General features: G+C 42.5%; 1 protein-coding gene across 12 annotated transcripts in view; it reads right to left on the reverse strand.

The window, feature by feature from the left end:
* baz2ba (bromodomain adjacent to zinc finger domain, 2Ba) overlaps window positions 1–19131 on the reverse strand; it is a 64146-nt gene extending 45015 nt beyond the window's left edge. For 7 of the 12 annotated variants that reach the window (XM_019262333.2, XM_019262337.2, XM_019262343.2 and 4 more), the window contains exons 1-2: window positions 18587–19131; window positions 6516–6558 (exon numbers count right to left, since the gene is read on the reverse strand). The gene's annotated coding sequence lies outside the window, so the exon portion shown is untranslated. The remainder of the gene's footprint in view (window positions 1–6515; window positions 6559–18586) is intronic. The other 5 variants (XM_019262342.2, XM_019262340.2, XM_019262341.2 and 2 more) reach the window with 1 other exon arrangement.
* Window positions 19132–19462: the final 331 nt, after the last annotated feature.

The raw sequence follows: 19462 nt of genomic DNA on the forward strand, positions 1-19462 counted from the left end.
GTGGCATTACGCATACATGCGTGTGTGTTTGTGTGCAGCATTGCTCGGACATGACAATATATTTCAGACATTCCTACGTGATTGATTTATGCCCTAAGAGGAAGAGGAGAAATATGATCTTTTGGGATGCAAATTAGACGATTGTTTGATTGGCCCGAAGTTTCGGCATCTTCGGACAGCCAACTCTTAACAGAAGACATACAGCATCAGAAATGGTAACCACTGTCAAAGCTATATACCTTCAGTATAATGTCATATCATCCCAGCTGCCAGGGAACAACGCTCCTCCCTTCCCTCTAAGCATGCTTCACAGCTCTGGTCTCTTTTTCTCTCCCTCTATCTCCCTAACCCCCACCCCCTCGCTGGCAGGGAAATGGATCCCTCCACCTGACAGTGGCCATTTTGAGCCTTCTCTCTCTTCTCCTCTCTACTCCTGCTTCCTGGTAAACAATGGGAGAGGGATAATTGATCAAACAGCCAGGGAACCCTCCAAGCAGGGGAAGGTCACCGCCCGCCAGCCCAGCTCACTAAGGAGGGGAGGAGCAGAAGGGTTGGAGGGGGTGGGGTGGGGGGGGTTGGGGTATGTGTGTCAATATGGGCATGTGCATTTGTCTTTGTGTGTACATGTATTGCATGTATGCATGTGTGTGTGTGTGTGAGTGAGTGTGTGACCAATTGTGTAAAGTAAAAAAAAAAAAAAAGGACACTGGTAAAGACAGACAGAAAGTCGTATGTGTGTGTGTGTGTCTAAGTGTGTGAGGGGGTTGTGTGTGTGTGTGTGTGTGTGTGTGTGTGTCGGGGTGGTGGTGGTGGGGAGGGGGTTCTCTGACGCTCTTGAGCTGCCATTTTTCTTTCCTGACAAAGACTCCATCTGCCACAGAGCCATTTGCTGCCTCCCGAGTCGGCAGAGCATTCCGCACGCCGTGTTCACCTTGATGTCACCTCTACACAGCTCACGCCTTGCTGACGCTGTTCACACACACACCCTCACACACACACGCACATAACAACACAACACAATTCCTTTTCCTCTCATATATACACAGACGTACGTGCTCATTGTCTCCCACTCTCAAACAGACACATACTTTCAGTTGCCGTCATACTACCTTTGCACTCACTTTCCTCTCTCACACACTCACTTACACGCAGACACACATTAAGTGTGTATGTGTCTAGGCAGCTGCCCTCCCTCTCCACTGCATGGCTGATATCACTGTGCAACCATCAGCGCTGTGCATTGTGGGAGTGTCTGTTGGGGCAGAGAGACGCGACAGGGGCTGAGGGATTCACACGCCTCTGAAAGACAGCCAGAGGGGGAGAGAGACACAGAGAGGGAGAGAGAGAGAGAGGCAGGAGGGGAGGGCAGCAGAGAAAGAGAGAGAGAGATACGGAGGGGGCCGGTAACTGGAAATGAGAGATGGCATTTTAAAGAGGAAGCTGAATTTCACCTGCAATTACCGTAGCTCCGGGGCACATGGCTCGGTTAAGAGACATTTCATTCCAAAGCCACCGCGTATAGCTGCCGCACTGAGCCCTGAGAGGCGCATAAAGAAGGAGGGAGAGAGAAAATAGAGTGGTGGAAAACTCTCCTTTGCCCAAGATGGCCCTCAGCAGATGCAGTGATGAAAGAGAGGAGGCAGCCAGGGATGTTACTGGTAAATGAAACCCAGCAACAAAAAAAATAGAAGCTGGAGAGGAGAGGAAAGGAGACGAGAGGAAAGAAAAGGAAATAAGGATAGATAAAGAGACAGAGGAAAGAAAAGGGGTATCTCGTTCAGTAGGCCCCAACTCGGCCATCTGCACACCAGACCAGACAGCTGAACTGGGCCTCAGAGAGCACACAAACACATGAACACATACACACACTGCACAAAGAGCAAATAAAATCCAATAAACACAGGTACTCACACTCACACTCTCACAGTTAAGTACAGGGAAAGCTGAATGTGTTTAATGATTAATATAATTCTTAGTATTCAGTCTCTTTCGATGAAACCTTGCTCTCTCTCTCTGTCTCTCTCCCTCTCTTGCTTGTCTCTTCCTCTCACTCTCACAGAACTCCAAATGGAGCTGTAATGGTTTCCCCGAGGCTCAATGTCCTGGCTAGTTTCACCAGGCACACTGCTGTGTTTCATAAGAGAAGTGTGACTGCACAAATACAGTAATGAGCCCTCACTGGGAGCTGGGGGCCTCCTGGCACTGCTAATGGCTCCTCTGGACTGCAGCTGTATCCAGGTTACAACCTGGCCTGGCCCTGAGATGCACAGGCCCAGTAGGGACGAACTATTCCCAGCCACAGGCGCACATTGTAGTTAGAAAACCAGATCTACAGTGGGCTATGGTGTGTGGGTGTTTGAAGCAGGGGAGGTGGAAAGAAGATCTGGGGAAGGGGGTTAGGGGACAGGAAGCTGTGCAGGATGTCAAGAGACAAGAGGCCATGCTTAGAGACAGAGACCAAGAAATTAAGACAGTTGAAGAGATGTGGTTTAGCCATAAACTCAGCAGATAGACCCAATAAACCTGGAGGCTCTCATTGGGCAACAGCTGGCGTCGGGTGAGAATGGTTTGTGTGTGTGTGCGTATGTGTGTCAAAGAGGAGCGAGATAGAGAGAGTGTGTGGTCTATTTAATTATCTCCATAAAAGAGCAGCCTTGCAACGTTTGCATGTATGTACAAACCAAGAACAGAACCAAGTACAGAAAGTAAGTGCTGTTCTACTGATAACAACTAATTAATGGTCATTAATGGTCAACACATTTAGAAACATTAAAGCAAGATCTATATATTCAGGAAACAAAACATTAAAATCAGCAAGGAACACGCGATCAACTAAAATGTAAAATGTCATTGCGTACAAGCAGCTTTTAACCTTTAAACCCAATAAACATGTGACATTGAGTCATTATTACAAACTTATGTTGGGTGGCCAACCAACATCAACATCACAGAACTTTGTTTTAAATAAAAGCATGTTTCAATGTTTCATCCGCAATTTTGTATTTGATGAATGATGAAAATGATATATTTTAATTGTACTCAGATTAAACAAGATGTTATCGGTGGGTTTCTAGGTAAGTGCAAGTAATGGCAAAGCATTGGTCATCTCTTGTGAAACAGGCATTAAGGCTGAGTCCACAAAGCTCAAATTGCATTCCTGTTTGTGTGGGGGCTAAAAGGTTTGTGATGTATGGGGTTTAAAGGTCCACTCCTAATGTTTCAGAAATTACTGGCATGCAATTATGTTACATTATGACACCTAAAACTCAGCATTGTGTGTCCAACATCTCCCCTCTACTACACACAACAAACACATTAACACACACACACATACACAAAGCCCGCTCCCATTGTTGCCCTCTCTGGGAAAGCTCACAGCTTGGCTTCTTCAGCTCCTGTTTTGTCTGGCCCTCCATTCAAAATGGCCCCCTCATGACCACGCACATTATCGTCCGGGCAGGCAGCCCCCGAGTGGACTGAGGCTCCCTGGGTGCGAGCAGTGATTCATGGCACAAGGGTCTGTAAAAGAGCAGCCTCGCCCCACGCTAAAGCCCTTCATAGGGACAAGGAGAGCAGAGGCTTGTTTGGTAATGGGGGTGAATCAAAAGTCTGGCTAGAGGACTGAACCCTGTTGAGACCGAGCGGGCCAAGGGAGGCAGAAGGGGAACGGTCAGCATTTTCTTGTTGGAGTGTGTGTGTGTGTGTGTGTGTGTGTGTGTGTGTGTGTGTGGAGAAAGAATGGGAGTGAGAATGAAAAAGACAGCGAGACATGGATGGGTAAGCCCAAACTAATGCTGGAGTGTGTCTGTTGAATCTACACTGCTCCCTATCCCGAGGACAATCTCTCTCTCGCAGCAGCTTTTTAACAATCTTAGCTCCGAGGCAAGTACAAAGTACTAAATGTTTAGCCGTTATCTCTAACACTTCCCCAATCTAACAGAGCACCAGTTTAAAGGGCACTGGGAAAAAGACACTGCGAGAAACAAAGAGGGCTCATGAATAAGAGCTGAAAAATGATAGTAGTTGCTAGGATTGATGAAACCCTATTCAGGTTTTGTGACAGGCAGCGAGACACACAAATTCTTTCCCCTCAGGCTAGAAGGTGTAATTTCCCCTTCCACTGTCACAAGAGCCATGTAAAAAATTATCTGTAGCTCAGTGACTGACTGCTTCGAAGTCATTTGTAATGTACAACATGTATGCACAAATCTATCTATCTATCTATCTATCTATCTATCTATCTATCTATCTATCTATCTATCTATCTATCTATCTATCTAGTCTTGCAGATCAGGGCGCTCAGAATAGAAACACTGGCATGCTTCTCTGTTGTAACACACGGTGGGATGCGGATGAAAATGCTGGCCCCACAGGACACACACGTACACACACACGTACACACATACACACACAGAGACGCACATAAAGAGCGGACTGCTGTGGGGCTGACGCAAGACTATCTCTGTCTCACGTGTCTCTCCCCTACGGCCGCCCGCTGCTCCTGACCTTCGAGATGTTTTTCTCTCTCCTTCTCCCTCTCCTTTTATTCCTCTCTATTTCACACTCATACAACACACACACACACACACACACACACACACACACACACCCTCACTCACTCAGTCACTCTCTCTCTAACACACACACACAGACACACACACACACACACACACATATTCTGCACACCTCCCAGCCACTCAGTATTTTGTCATTAAAAGGCATTGCATTTCAAGCTCGGATCAAGCAGATGGGGCTGCGTAAGCATTGCTGCTCCTTCACGCAGCACCTTGGCTTAAGTACAGATAGTCCACATGCATTATAGCGCTCTCCCATAACTGCGTGCACGGAAACACACATGTGAACGCACCCATGCACACGCACAACCTTCCTGGAACCAGAGAATCAGCCCGGTTGTGGATGGCTGCTTCATGTGGGTACTGTGTAGCTCACTTGTGTAATGCTGATCTGATGTGGTTGAATACCTTAAGACAGGCTCTACAAAACAAGAACACTATATCAGCACACAAAGGTATCATCTCTTAACAGAGAAAGCGTCCCAGTTACTCATTCTTATCCTAATCTATTTATTCGACCTTTCGGGACACCAATGGTTTGTGCTCTAGTGACAAACACTGGTAGAAATGCTCACATAAAGTTCAACGGGTTCATCACAGACACAATTACACAAACACACACAAACACACACACACACAAGTACATGAATGCAATATAATTATATCTACGTGCCATTAGACACATTTCTCTGTCTTTCTTTCATTTTTTCTCACTCTCAACATTTGCATATTCCTTTGGGTGTTTGAGTTGAGCAGCTCTTTCCTTTTTCCTTCTCTTGTCTTCCAAGCAACAAATGTCAGCTAATTACACCATAGCTGTTTGGATGAGCTCCATCTTTCCCTGTGCTCTGCTGTGCTTGCTCTCTATGGGGCTGCAGGAAGAGTCAGACAGCCAAGACACCAGTTAGAAACAACCAGCGGTGGGGGTTGAGCTGCTACAAGGCTACACCCCCAGTAGAAATTGATTCCCTAAGAGAGGACTCATCAATACTTATCATAAATGATACAACCAGCTTGCACCAACCTGCGGGGGGATATAATGTATCATTCACAGCCAGAGATGAAGCAGTAACAGTTAGACCTGATAGAATCAAGTCTGGTAACACACAAGGCTAAAGAACCGGTCACAGGCGAAACAGGTATTTTCCTGAGCTCTGCATTCAGTAAAAAATATAAAAGATCCCATTTCATCTAGTGACACACATGCAGGCACAAGGCTATCAAGTCAGGCAAGAGAGAAAAGTGCAAGTCATTGTCTGTGTGCGGAACAACAAACTGCCACCTTGGTGTGTGTGAAGTGAAGCCTTGAGGACGCAGCCGCGCCCCTGAGTACAGCTAGCTCTCACACCGAGACAGCGTGATAAAACAGAGAAAATGAGGGAAAGAAAAGAAAGGAACGGACAGAGAGAGAGAGAGGCAAAGATTAAAGCTGCAGAGAGCAACACACATAAACAAGTAAACCCAATCCATGAGCCTAACCTAGAAGCACTGTAGGGCACAGTTAACAACCATTTACATTCAGCGTTGGCTCTGAACAGATAGCAAACTCAAAGGATGTTTATTAGGCGCGTACGTTTCAGACAAATATTCTGATTAGAATGGGAGAAATCTAATTAATTGCTTGATTCACTGAATGAACCCCGAATTTGTAATGTAATCATAACAACTGCTTTTCAAGGGGCTCTTGTTAAATTTAATTGGGGGAGAAAAAAAACATCCTCTTTCACTGAATGAATGAAAATCAAATTAGGCCTGAAACTGGAGGAGTCTGCAAGTTTGTTCTGGCGTGCCATAAAAAAAAACAACTGTAAAAGCAGAAGTGGGTGACAATATATTTTAGAATGTCACGCATCAACTATTTGGTAACACGCAAACATATACCGGGGGCACAGAGCGAAAAAAGAGGAGACAAGAACGCTCTTTGGTTTACTGTGTACTCACTGTTAGAGATGTCTTCAGCTCTTTGACATAACTGCTGTAACACCTGGAGAAAAAGCAGAAACAAAAGATTACTGTGGTTCAGGTTAAAAATACAATCGAGTTATAGGAATAAAATGTTTTCCCAGCATACTTTGATTTATATGATAATAAAATGGTTAGATTAATTCAGGAAGTTTTCCTTTTGAGAGCCTGAAGGGGATTGGAGCCCCTTAAACTACCTGGATATCAAAGTTACAGTAACACGGCTTAGTATTTGGGGTGTTTTAGAAACATCAAATAGAAAATACAGTGACGTCTGAAACACAGCTGTGGCTCCACACACACATGCACACACTCACACACAGGAAGATATTCACACACACAAAAAGTCTCTTTCTCCCCGAGCCTATTCTTGCAAAACCTGTTTGTTAGAAATGGATCCAGACACTAGAGCTTTGAGTGTGAGGATATTTTCCCCAAACACAAGACAGTTCTTGCAGAGAACCAAGCCTTACCAGCGTTCTCACGCCCATCTCTCATGCATTGTCTCTAAGGCCCTCCTGTGCTCTTACAGCCTGCGCCTAATCTACCGAGCTCACCAAAACAGACGCCACCCTGCTACATTAAACATATCGCACTAGAGCAAGCAAACACACAGATTTAACCACTTTTATTTATGTTGGATACTTTTTCAGTTGTTATCCAGGTATCCAATAACACTTACATACAAACTTTGAGCTTCCTCATACACATGCACACAGACAGAAGGAAGCAGGCTCTTATAGACGTTTCCAGACACACCAACACACCAAACAGTGTTATAGCGTGTGTGGGTAGCTATCTAACAAGGTTTTGTTGACAGTAAACACATCCATCTGGTCAACGGCAACAGAGTCTGGTTGACGCTTCATCAGCACGTGATGTGATCAACTATTAAAATTTTTAGTGACCATGTGTTGCACGCAGTTAAAAAGAGAAATCATTTGTACTGTCGTTCTTAAGTCATCCCTGTGAATGTCACTTGTTGGAATGACTGCCATGGTAAAATCAGAAAATGGCTATATTGCTGTTCATGAGCCTAAATGATTTTGTCTCTTTGTCTCCAGATGCCCTCCAGTCATGTCAAAGTCTGTGGCACATAACGCAACGTACTTCTGTCATTACAGCTCAATCTATCACTGAACAGAAATCACCTAGACTGGTGGTTTTGATAATAACCACACTCATCCAACTGAAATGGTTCCCTTCATTATCCACAGTCTTACACAGACAGACCTACAAACACACACGCACACATACACATACAGACACGCACAAATACTTTGATAACTCATCGCAGTGATAATGATAACAGAGAGCCAGGTAGGCTGAATTCATCTTCAGCTTTTTCATAAAGGCCTATTAGTGGATGATTAAAGGATCTCTGCTCATAGGGCTTCAGCACAGAAAATGATTTGCCAGCCACAAGGCAGGTGAATTACACTGGATAAGAAAGCCAGTGCTGTCTGCCATCATTTGCCTGACTGAGAATCAGGCTGTTAGTCTATTAACCTCATTTTACCGTAAGATCTTCCTCGCTTCACATCAATGGCAGATGAACAAAATATCACAAAAAATATCTTTTTTCCTAAGGTGCCATCTCCAGCTGCAATGTCCTTATAAATTATGTCATTATATTATATTACAGCTGCAACTAACAATTATTTTCATTGTAAGTTAATCTGCAGATCAATCAATTATTCATTTGGTGTATAAAATGTAGTAGTGTAGTTAAAAATGCCCATTTAAATCTTTGAAAAGCCTCAGACGATATCAGGAGATTGCACCAATAATCCAAAACGTTACTTATAGCATATTATCTTTCATTACTTTATATTTAATATCATTTAAGACAAAAAAAATCCTCACAACTGAAACAAGGGGATGTTTTTGCTGAAACAATCAATTCATTATTACAGCAGGTGCAGATTATTTGATCCAAGTTTTTTTAAATGTACTACTAGTACTAGGTTTTTACTATTTTACTATAACTGTAAGATCTGTGTAAGCATAACTTTAGTAAGAGAGAAGACATGTTGTCGAAAGTTACACAAAACTATTTGTTTATTGCTTTAAACAAAATGATACAACAAATTACTAAGTTGTGCTAGTAAACTTGTAATGATTAAAATCATTGTCATTGCTTTTACTGCTCAGTAATTTCCATCAATTTAACTTTAAAGGCAAAATGAAAAAAAGAAAAAGAAAGAAACTGAAAAACAGGAACTATCTGCAAAGTTATAATTACCTGCATTTACACTCCAGGCATGCTTGCACATGGACAGTGTACAACCTAACTGTTATGATGTCTCTCTGAATTGTCTTGTTTGGCTTCCCTAATCTACCTCCCTTTGCCTCAGCCACACAGATGTTGACTTTACTTTAGGACTCATACTCTCAGGGGGGGGGTTAAATACAAGGGTCGGATTTTGTACCAAAGAAAGAGAAAAACAAGAAAGAAAAAGAGGAGAGGAAGAGAGGAAGAGAAAGAACGAAAAAGATATTTCACAGTATGTTTCATGTGAACCCTTCTTTACAAAAAACTGTTGGTATTTGAGCAAGGAAAACAAGTGTACTCTCAAGATACACACATTGAGATTGGCCTAAAATCCCTTGCTTTTAAATATTTGATGCCTTGTTAGAAGAGCGACACTGGTGAGGTGTTTGTCTCTGTTGTCTCTGTTGATCTCTGGCACACCAGGCCCTGTGGGAGTGAGCTAGCGAGACTTGGCCGCAGACATTTTCCTGAAGCCCCCAGAACAAAACAGGCAAGTCTTGACAGTCTGTCCGCCACCGAGTCGTCACACAATCAGTTGCAGGAAACCAATCCCTAAATAGCAGTGATTCATCTCTTCATCACACACAATGCCCGTACACAGTGCACAAAGAAGCTCTCTCTTCCTCTCTCTCTCTCTCTCTCTTTCCCCCTCTGTGTCTTACCCTATCTGTCTCAACCCCTTCCCCCCTCCCAGTGTGGTCTCTCATACTGCTTAAAAATAAGTGCTTCTCCCAGCTTTCTTTGCCCTGTGATTTACTGGCAGTGTTTCACTGCAGGGCAGCATCTTTTATTGTTACATGATCTGGGGCTGAAAGCTGACAAAATGGAATCTCTGTGCAAGTACCTTTGTATGTGAATGAGTGTATGTTCAGGGCAAAGTAGGAAGCGGGTGGAGGAATAAAGAACTTGTGTGAGAAACGTTTGTCTAAGTGCAATTCAAATCCTCCCAAGCCTCCCGGTGCTGTGTGTACGTGTGTGAATATATGTGTGTGTTTGTCATTCCACTAAATGGTTTCTTCCTTGACTTGATGGAGCAAGTGCCATCTCAAGGGAACAGGTTACACCACACACACAAAGTAAAGCGCTTTGAGACTGGTGAAAAGCTCAGAACATTAGTGTTATCCATTTGTGAGAGGTAGAATATATATATATATGTAATATAGCAGGCTGGATTGTCTGTGTACGTACGCACTGTTTTTATGTTGCCATGATAACTCATCTCTTAATGGCCGAGAGCCCCGTTGCTGCATTAGCCAATCCACTTCCCTTTCTTGCTTTCCCCCTTGCAAAATAAATCTCATTCAGATATGGAGTCAGCCCGGCCTCGCTGACGAGTGTCCACAGTTGCATTTGGAACAATGATATCAGTACAGTATGTGACCAGATCATCACCAGTGGATAATCAGGCCAGCACAGGCCTACACAACAGGTTCAGTGTATCGTTACAGCCTTGATTATCCATCAAGATGACGTGTGAAGGTCAGAGTAGCCGTGACCAACACAGCTGTCACATCTCCTCCCAGCACCCTCTTGGCTAACTGGCCTTCCAAAACACTCAGCACAAAACACGGCCAACTGTGGAGCACAAGAGGCCAAGGCCAACAGAACATGCCTATAGCTCAGACTGGGCTGGTATCATGACATGATTATACTCCATCTCCAACACAAGATGTGGTGAAGAGGCGAATCCGAGCTGTTTTGGTGTAATGACACTGCAGCTATGACAAGGAATTGACATACCACGCAATGAAAAAACATGACGTCTATTAGTATTGGCTTTCAGAATTTAATTCAACGCCTAATATAGCTCCAGTTTTAAATGACTGCCGGCATTGTTGTATAAGAGGAAAAGGGTATAGTTGAGCTGTGTGGTGAGCAGATGTGAATCCACTTTGATTTCAATGCCTGTGTGTGTGTGTGGAGCTTCTATTAAATGGATCTGCTGTCTCCTTGATCAAGGGAGTCAATAAAGGGCCAGTCCTGTCAAACCCTCAGGGGTTAGTGTGTATGCACATATGTGTCTGTGTCCGTGTGTGTGTGTGTGTGTGTGTTATGGACAGAATCTGAAGTACTCTGACAGGTGAGTGATTGAGTGCTTTCATTTCCCTCCAGCGACAACGAGACACACACACACAAACACCTACATAGCACACACAGACACACACACAGTGGAGGATGGAGAAAGCAAGAGCGAGAGAGAGAGAGAGCTGTTGTTTCCTAAAGGATGCTGCTCCTGCCTGCATGCTTAAATTAGCTCTAAATGTTTGGATTACACACGGGAGCTCTCACAGAGGATTTAGCAGCCATAGCCTAGAGTCTGGGGTGTGTGTGTGGATGTTTCCATCTACATTCAAGCGCATTCGCACACGCACACGCACACAGAAAGTGTCGTTACACAGATCACAAACATATGCCACTCAAATATGACTCACTATATTCTGCAAACCACTGACAACGTAACATAAGTCACATCCATCCGACTCGGACAAAAAATACATGCAGCTTTAAATGTTGTAAACAGCAACAACACACACTATTTCATTCATCAGGTTTCCGCTATGGGGAAGACTTTTTTAAGAGTGCAGTCTTGGCTTCTGTTGGTGGGGGGAGGATAGGATATGCTAGCAGACGTAGAGACAAGGGAGAGAAAGGAGGAGAAAAAGAGAAGGGGAATGAGGGAGGTCAGCGCCCCCAGTCTCAGATAAAGGCCCTCTCCCTCCCTTCTGCCTCGGCTTTCGAAGCCCCTGCCAGGATCGAGAGGCGTCTCACGTTACAGCTGTCTCTCAGTGTCATCGTTCAGAAAGAGAGCACAAGCGGGAAAGAGAGGGAGAGAGAGACAGACAGAGTAAGAGAGAGAGAGACAGATGGACAGACAGACGGGGGAAAAGCGGGACAATGCCACAGACTGAGAGGGGCTAGGCTTTCATAGCTGGACAAGAGAAAAACAACAACAGCAGCAGGTTCAATTGGACGGGGAAACCTTGTGGTTTGGCTCCGTGGTGTTTTTTTAATAAGTGATGTTTAATGCAACATCCACTTTCACTACAATGTGGAAAGCGTTTTGAAATCTCTTAAATGTGCTTTGACCTTTTCAAGACAAATTATTTCGAAATGTAGTGTGAACACAGTTAGTCAGATCATTTCCTCTACACCACCTGGGACTAACTGAACAATGAGAAGAAAAAGGGGAAATTCATTTTTTTCTTAATACAGTACTTTATTTTGAGTCCAGTGAGAACCGAGAAAGAGAAATACAGTATGCTCAGAGAAAGAGATGGTAATGACTGTAAGATTACGTGCTATAGGCTAGGCTTCAGTGGATTAGACGTCATTCAGTCGCCTCTTTACACGAGTATCCATTTTTAACCTTAAAATGCTAAAAACAGCAGCTTGTCCCAGGTCCAGTAATGACTAATCCAATGACTGCTAGCATTTCAGCATGCGCCACTAACAAGGTAAGGCCATGTAGGTCAGTACTGAGTTACGTCAAATTCACGGTGAATGCTTATTTATTTTCTGTAACTATTTCTGGAGAGAAATAAAAGATGTAAAGTTAAAAAAAACGTGATGGAAAGGTTGCTGTATATGCAGACTCCTCCAAAGTGTAGAGCTTACACAGCCAAACATATTGATAGCTGATTGTACCAGCGTGGTTTACATAAAACACGTTTCTGAACATGCACACATATAGCTATTGCACAGCTAAAAACTGCTTCCCTGTTTGTTTTTCTCTATCCTTGTCATTTCTCATGGCGTTCCGTAGGAGTTAAATATTTAAAATTCTGGCTTAGCCTGGAGCAGGCTTTGCCAGCACAGCTAAAATAAAAAGCCTTTGTGGCAGCAGTGACCAGATTTTAAATGCTGAAGAAGATCAATAAATGGGGGCTGTCGAGGCACAATCTCATGCATTTGTGTGTGTGTATGTGTGTGTGTGTGTGTGTGTGCGTCCTGTCTCTATGCGTAAATGCCTGTGTTCTGACAGCAAGTGTGTGTGTGTGTGTGTGTGAATGTTTATGTGTGTATGAGTCTGTGTGTCTACGTGCATCTTAACACCCACCAAGGCTCACAGCTCCCCTGCCTGCTACAAGCTATTCTATAGTATCATCAAGAACCCCACTGACCCAGGAGGCACACCAATAGAGAAACCAATATCATTCCCATTCCCACATCCGAAACAGTCTTCCTATTTCTTTTCCATTCCCAGTATCCTTTTCCCATCTGAGCGCAGCCAGCATGGATGAATTCATGAGAAAAGTGTAAATACAGGCACCCTGCTGCAGATGTCAAGGTGTGGTAAACATCAAACTAAATAGCAGGTTTTCCAGACCTCATTGCCATTTCCATAATCAAGATCCTGCTGAAACAAAATGATGGGCACTTAGACGAGATGGACAGGTAGCGAGAAAAATGACAAAAAAAAACCCCAGCTTGTTTGGTTTTCTTAGATAAACAAAATCCCCTAACATCATGTTTATGTGTTTCCAATCAAGCCTGGTTCAGTTAATGTCTCTTTTTTTATGAAGCCAAATAACACTGATGTGATTTCCTTTCAAGAAAAGCAATGCATTCATAATGCCATGTTGTTGTTGTTTTTAGTTTCTTGTCACTCTAATGTTTTATAAAGAACACATTAAATGGATGCTTTCAGCTCACATAAAGCGATAACCTTCTCTCCTGTGTCTTTACCACATGAATATGTGATGGAGACAAACAGTGAATTATGGGGACTTGTTGTTCTATGGCTCCACAAACACAAGAGGTACATCTGCATTTTCACCTCCTCGCTAATGTACGAAACAAAAAACAGCCCTGAAGTGGAAAAATCATCAGGACCTTTTGAGACTTCATTAAAAGAAACTAGCCTGGACTTTCCAAACAAGGCATCTCTTTGGAGGGGAAAATCAACCTTTTCACCTTGCTGGTGGAAAAACAGGCATCCCAACGAGACAGAGCATGCACAAACAACCTTGACTTTCATCAAGGAAATTCTCACATTGAATGATAAATAGAGGCCCAGGGGACGAACAGCAAAGAAGCAGCTTATCGCCTTTCCCTCCCAAATTTGGCTGCTGTCTTCTGTCTGCTGAAAGTCAACACGGGGTGACCCACTTGCACTTTACACTGCTTATTGTTTGGTAATTAATCCACCATATGTAATCCACACAGAAATGTAGAGAAAAATAAAATGGGTGTTGAGTTGTTACGTCTTAATTAACAGTTGAGATTGTTCATTTGTTTCTACAACGGCAGACATATGTGCCCTATCTCATTAGCTTTGTTTTCAAAATATAGATGCATTTCCCATTATACAAACACAGGCACAGACATTTATGGTCAAAGACAGCCAGAATATTTGACAAGGCTCGTGTTAAAAGTGGCTGTTGCTGTCACTGAGCACGCACTTTAGACAATTATTTGTGTACCCTGATGATTATCAGGACTTCCAGCGAACATGCAGTGTTACCAAAATAGCAAGGTAACATAAGGTTAGGTAGATCATCTGAGAGCTAACCAACTTTGCAGCTGAGAGGACATTAACCTGCGAGGCCGTGCAAACACGTATCAATAAGCGAGCTGCCTGCATGGGCCTGTAACACACAGCACAAAACAGTAGACCAAGACAGAGACGCGGCACGTCACCAATTTGATCTGTAACAATAAGATGCATTATCAATCTAATGCCTAGAAGCTTTTAGGGCTTTCGCTAAAACGTGTCTTCTTCTGAAAAGACAATAATCCCTATAGGAATAATGCCTACTTCAAAAACATCTGTTAAAACTCTGAGGTTTCTTGGTACATTATTTCATTCGTCATTGTTTTCCTGTGTGCTCTTATGCACATTCATATGTAAATGGTTGGCCGATGGGGAAGGATGAGGATATATGATCAGGACTCTGTCTAACATTAGTTCTTGAATCATTTGGTTAACACAGAGCAGACCTCTACTTCCTCTCTAAATTTCACAGCTCTGTGTCAGCAGCGCTAACATGTCGAGATTTGACAGGGCTCCCAGATGGCCATTATTATCAATAGATTGTTTGTAGGTCTAATTAATCTTTGTTAATCTTAATTCAAAATACTGACATCAGTGCGATGAAATATTTGGGTTAGGAGTTATCTAGCACCCGACTCTTAAGCACTTTATATGGATCATAAAAAAGTATATTAGTTCCATTTTTCTGTCATTACCAGTGTAGTCTTCTGCCATCATGCCTAAAGCATACATCATTTACATGATATCTCCTCACAGAGAAAATACAGCACTGTAGCCCAGGGTGAAGTCAGTGAGAGGCTTAATCAGCAACAAACTCACTGCTAGGGACATTCAATGCTGAAATATTATATAAGATTACTGATAATTTCTGTGGTCTTTCTTTTTTTTTTTTTTTGCAAATTCTGATACCAATATGGATAGATACATTTCTACAAGTTTAATGTTAGTTGTTAAACTCTTAAAAACTCTGCTTGACTCATTCACTGTAGATTTAAGGTATGTTTTTTTTTCTACAGTAGTTCAACTCCTAAGGACCAAATGTCAAATGAAAACAAGTCTTGTTACATCTCAAAATGTGGAAGTGAGCTCTCCTCATCACTCATCCTCAACCTCATCAATCATCACAAAAGTTTCTAGACACGCAAGAAAAGTAGCTTGCTAGTTTTTTTCCATTCAAAACAGGATAGCGGTTGTCGCATAGTGTGCTATGACAAAAATAAATTAAAGCACGCATTTCGTAACAGATGAATCATCCACACACGCCTGACACACCGGGCATCATCACTCCCAATTTGAAGTGAAGCTCGAACATATTTTGAAGCGAGCATTGCCTCATATTGATGACTTCATCGATCCCGGCACACCTAATGAATTCCAGTTCACCTAATTTTCAAATCTATTGGTTTCCTCCACGCACATACAAAAGAAAGATAGCCCCATATTCAGTAGTAAAGGATTATAGAGAATACAGCCATGTGTGCACATGGGATTGTCTTCTCAAAAGCTGTCCAAGTTCTGTCAGATTCAGCACCCCCAGACACAGAGCTCGTGAACCTAATTTCACCTAATCAGCTTAGTCAATAGCAACCGTTTGCTGTGACTTTGGTAGACATGCAAATAGGGCTTAACTATGTCTATCCTTAATTCCTAAATGTTCAAGTCAAGCGGAAGTCCTCCTTTATCTCTTCAAAAACAACAGTTCCAATTTGAGAGAAAGAAAAGCACAAAGAGAGAGAGAATAAAACTCCAGCCGAGAGTTGATTTTTTTTTTTTCTTGGCCTGGCAAGGAGAGACATCTCTGATTTGAGTGTGCTTGAGGTAGCACAGTGTGCTTTCATTTCAAACCAACATGGCAAACAAACTCTGACAGATTTGTTTCCCCTTTTTTCACTTTTGCTCTTGCTCACTCTCTCTCTCTCAAATTATTGGAAAACACACTGCACAAATATATTAGTACTTCTTGTTGGTTTGTATGTTCAGCTGCAGCACTTGCACACACACACACACACACACATGAACACACACACACACACATGAACATATATATTCAAACAAATCTGCGCAAAATGACGCTAACAATAGACAGTTGTAATAGTGGTATAAAACTGAGAGACACTGTTCCGTCTCAATTCACTGATACCACTAATGGCTTCTTAGCAGCTCCATGAAATCAAGCAGCTGTCATGTCGATGCATCAGCAGTGAGAGGAGGGAGAGCCATCCCCATAAGGACAGAGGCACCGCGCCTTCATGTTTGGCTAAACATCTGCTCCTCTGCACTCCAGCTTTGCAGCAATAAACGGGCAAACAAAAGAGGTGGGAGGTGAAATGATCAGATTTTCCATTTCAAAGCATTTGTTTGGTTTGTTTTCTTTTCCCCTCCTCTTTCTTAAACTGCCTACAGGACATGGGGGGAAGAAAGAAAGTGAGATCCAAGTTTTAACTCGGAGGGACAGCACAGGGCGAACGCGGCGAGCTAAAATAACACCTTTTTGTAAGATGGATGACAGAAATAAGGTCACCATTTCTTTCAGCGAGGAGTCTCCTGTCTAAACTGTTGCAAACCAGTATTACAGCTCAGTCAGGGGCGATTCAAACCGTGCAGATGCACGCGAGCGTGCACGTCTTACACTTGTCAACCTATCAATCTCACATCAATTCAACTTTGAGCAAACAACAGAGCACTAATTTAGCATTAAATACCTTTGTAATCACTTAATTATTTTAAACACCTTTGTAATTCGAAGGACATCTGATCACTCTTATCTGGCTGTGACATCCAGTTTCATTTTAACTCTTATTCCCTCAATAGGATTCTTAGTCATTAATATCCCTCCTTCCTTTCTTCCTTCCTTCCTTCCTTCCTCCCTTCATTCATTCATGCCCAGTAGCAAAGACAAACATAAAGCAGCACTGGGTAAACTTACAAATCACATTTAACAACACATATGGTTAAAAATAGCACAAATGCTTTTATGTGATCACCAAAAATGCCACCTGTCTCTCCATTAATAAAAAAAAAAAAAACACCACCCCTGACATACAACACTACGTCACTTTATATATTATTATTTTTTTAAAGCAAACGTCTCGTCCATAAACACAAACTGTCCCCTCTGTGAGATAAACTTCAAACAAACCACCTTCAGTTTCTTTCTTTTTTAAAAAAAAACACACACACACACGTCTACAAGTCTAAAACTTTGGTAAAACTTGCAGGAAAAAAAAAAAAAAACGTGGATCCATTTCCTTTTAAAGTAGCCTGTGTGTTTGTGTATGTGAGAAAAAGAGAGAGAGGGAGAGAGAGAGAGAGAGAGAGAGAGAGAGAGAGAGAGAGAGGAGGGGGGGGCGAATTTAAAATAACCAAGATGGCGAGTGGCTTGTTGTTTTGGAAGGGGCAGAAAAAATGGAGGATATTGTAATATACACAAAGGGATAAATTTCAACAACTCGGCCAAGCGGCGGCTGGCCTGACTGCATGCCTCTCGGTTTGAGGAAGCGACCGTGATAGCAGCAGCAGCGGCGGCAGCAGCAGCGGCAGCAGCTCCCCGGCAATATGACTAGCACAAACACGAAAGAAAAAAAAAAAAGAAGCTCAAACTCTTAACTCTGAAATGAATTATTATACGTCAAAGTTAATCCGAGCCGATGTTTGATATGTATGTATTTTTATTTTCGCGTCGACAGAGTGTGTGTGTGTGGGGGGGGGCAGTATTTAAACTGGACGGTTTGTTTTAACGGACGGGCACGCGAGGACCAACGGCTGTCCAGTGTTGCCTCGCACTTCTCTTTTTTTCTTTTTTAAACGGTTACAACGACAAAACGTTTACAAAAAAAACACAAACAAGACAACGACATAAAGCCTTTAAAAAAGTTCAAATCCTCGACGATAAGTTAGCAAATACAAAAACAAAACAAGCGTGTGCGAAGAGAGGAGAAAGAAAAAAAAAGGAGAGGGACACAAAGACGATTCCCACTATCAGGTCACCACCACTCAGAGAAGAGGAGGCAAAAAAAAAAGAAACACTTCGTTTCTTTATAAAAAAAAAAAAAGAGGAAACTTTACGGATTTAACCAACTGTAACGCTACGGGACACACAGACGGAATGGTTTACAGCGTACACAGAAAACAAGAAACTATCTATAAACCAGTTAACACAAGCCGAAAGAGAGAGAGAGGAGGAAAAAAAAGCTAAGAAACTAGAAACGGAGCCAGCTCTACGCAGCTCATCGCTTGTTCTGTGATGTGAGGAAAACAGCGTCAGTGAAATAAAACACTTACCTTTTTTTAGTTTCGACACTTTACTTATTTCCAACGTGGGTTTTTAGTTCAACTAACACTTCGGCTTGGTCTTCTTCTCGCCTCTTTTTTTCCTTGGTCGGTTTTGGTTATGAAAGAGGTCGGGGACGAATGATAAAGAAGGGAATTGGGCAGTAATTGAGTCTCGGTGTGTGAGTGTGTGTGTGTTAGTTACTAACAGCAGATTGAAGGAGACTCTTCTCAAGGTTTATTCAGCTCCACTTCAAGGAACCGACCTGACGTCAGCTCACTACTGCCACACAAAGAAAACTTATTATTTGTGCAGCGGCCGTAGTAAAGGCAGGATACAGTTATTGACCGTTATTACTTTAAATGCGACATTTGTCATTAGCTTTCACGGCACTTGCAGACACGCACACGCAGAGAAGAGAAGAGATGGCAGCGGTAACTTTATTTATTGATGTTGTTAGTTGCATCTTAAATCCACACAACGACCTATGACGATTATCGGCCACTAGTGTAAACAGGTAACATAATAAACAAATAGCCCGCATTAAAAAAAAAAAACATAATTTTATGATTTCTCCTATAAGATCACAACTTTTAACACAACTTTAATCAGTTTTATTAATTAATATGATGTGCATTTTTTTCCCCCTTAAAAGGCTGTTTTAACTAAAATACGTCAGTTTGCACATGCTTGCAGAGATTTTGCAGCTTGCAGAGGAAAGACAAGATGTATGATCCTCTTCATATTTCACTTGATTTGTTTTGCTTCATGGATTTGTTTTGAAAAGGTGCCACATAAATAAAGTTTCGTTTCTTATCAGTGCAACCTGGAACTAAGAATGTTTGGCTTTTTTGCATCTTGAATGACTTACACGATTAAAGAAATGT

The sequence above is a fragment of the Larimichthys crocea genome, chromosome VIII (genome assembly GCF_000972845.2).
Source record: "Larimichthys crocea isolate SSNF chromosome VIII, L_crocea_2.0, whole genome shotgun sequence".
Taxonomy (NCBI): domain Eukaryota; kingdom Metazoa; phylum Chordata; class Actinopteri; family Sciaenidae; genus Larimichthys; species Larimichthys crocea.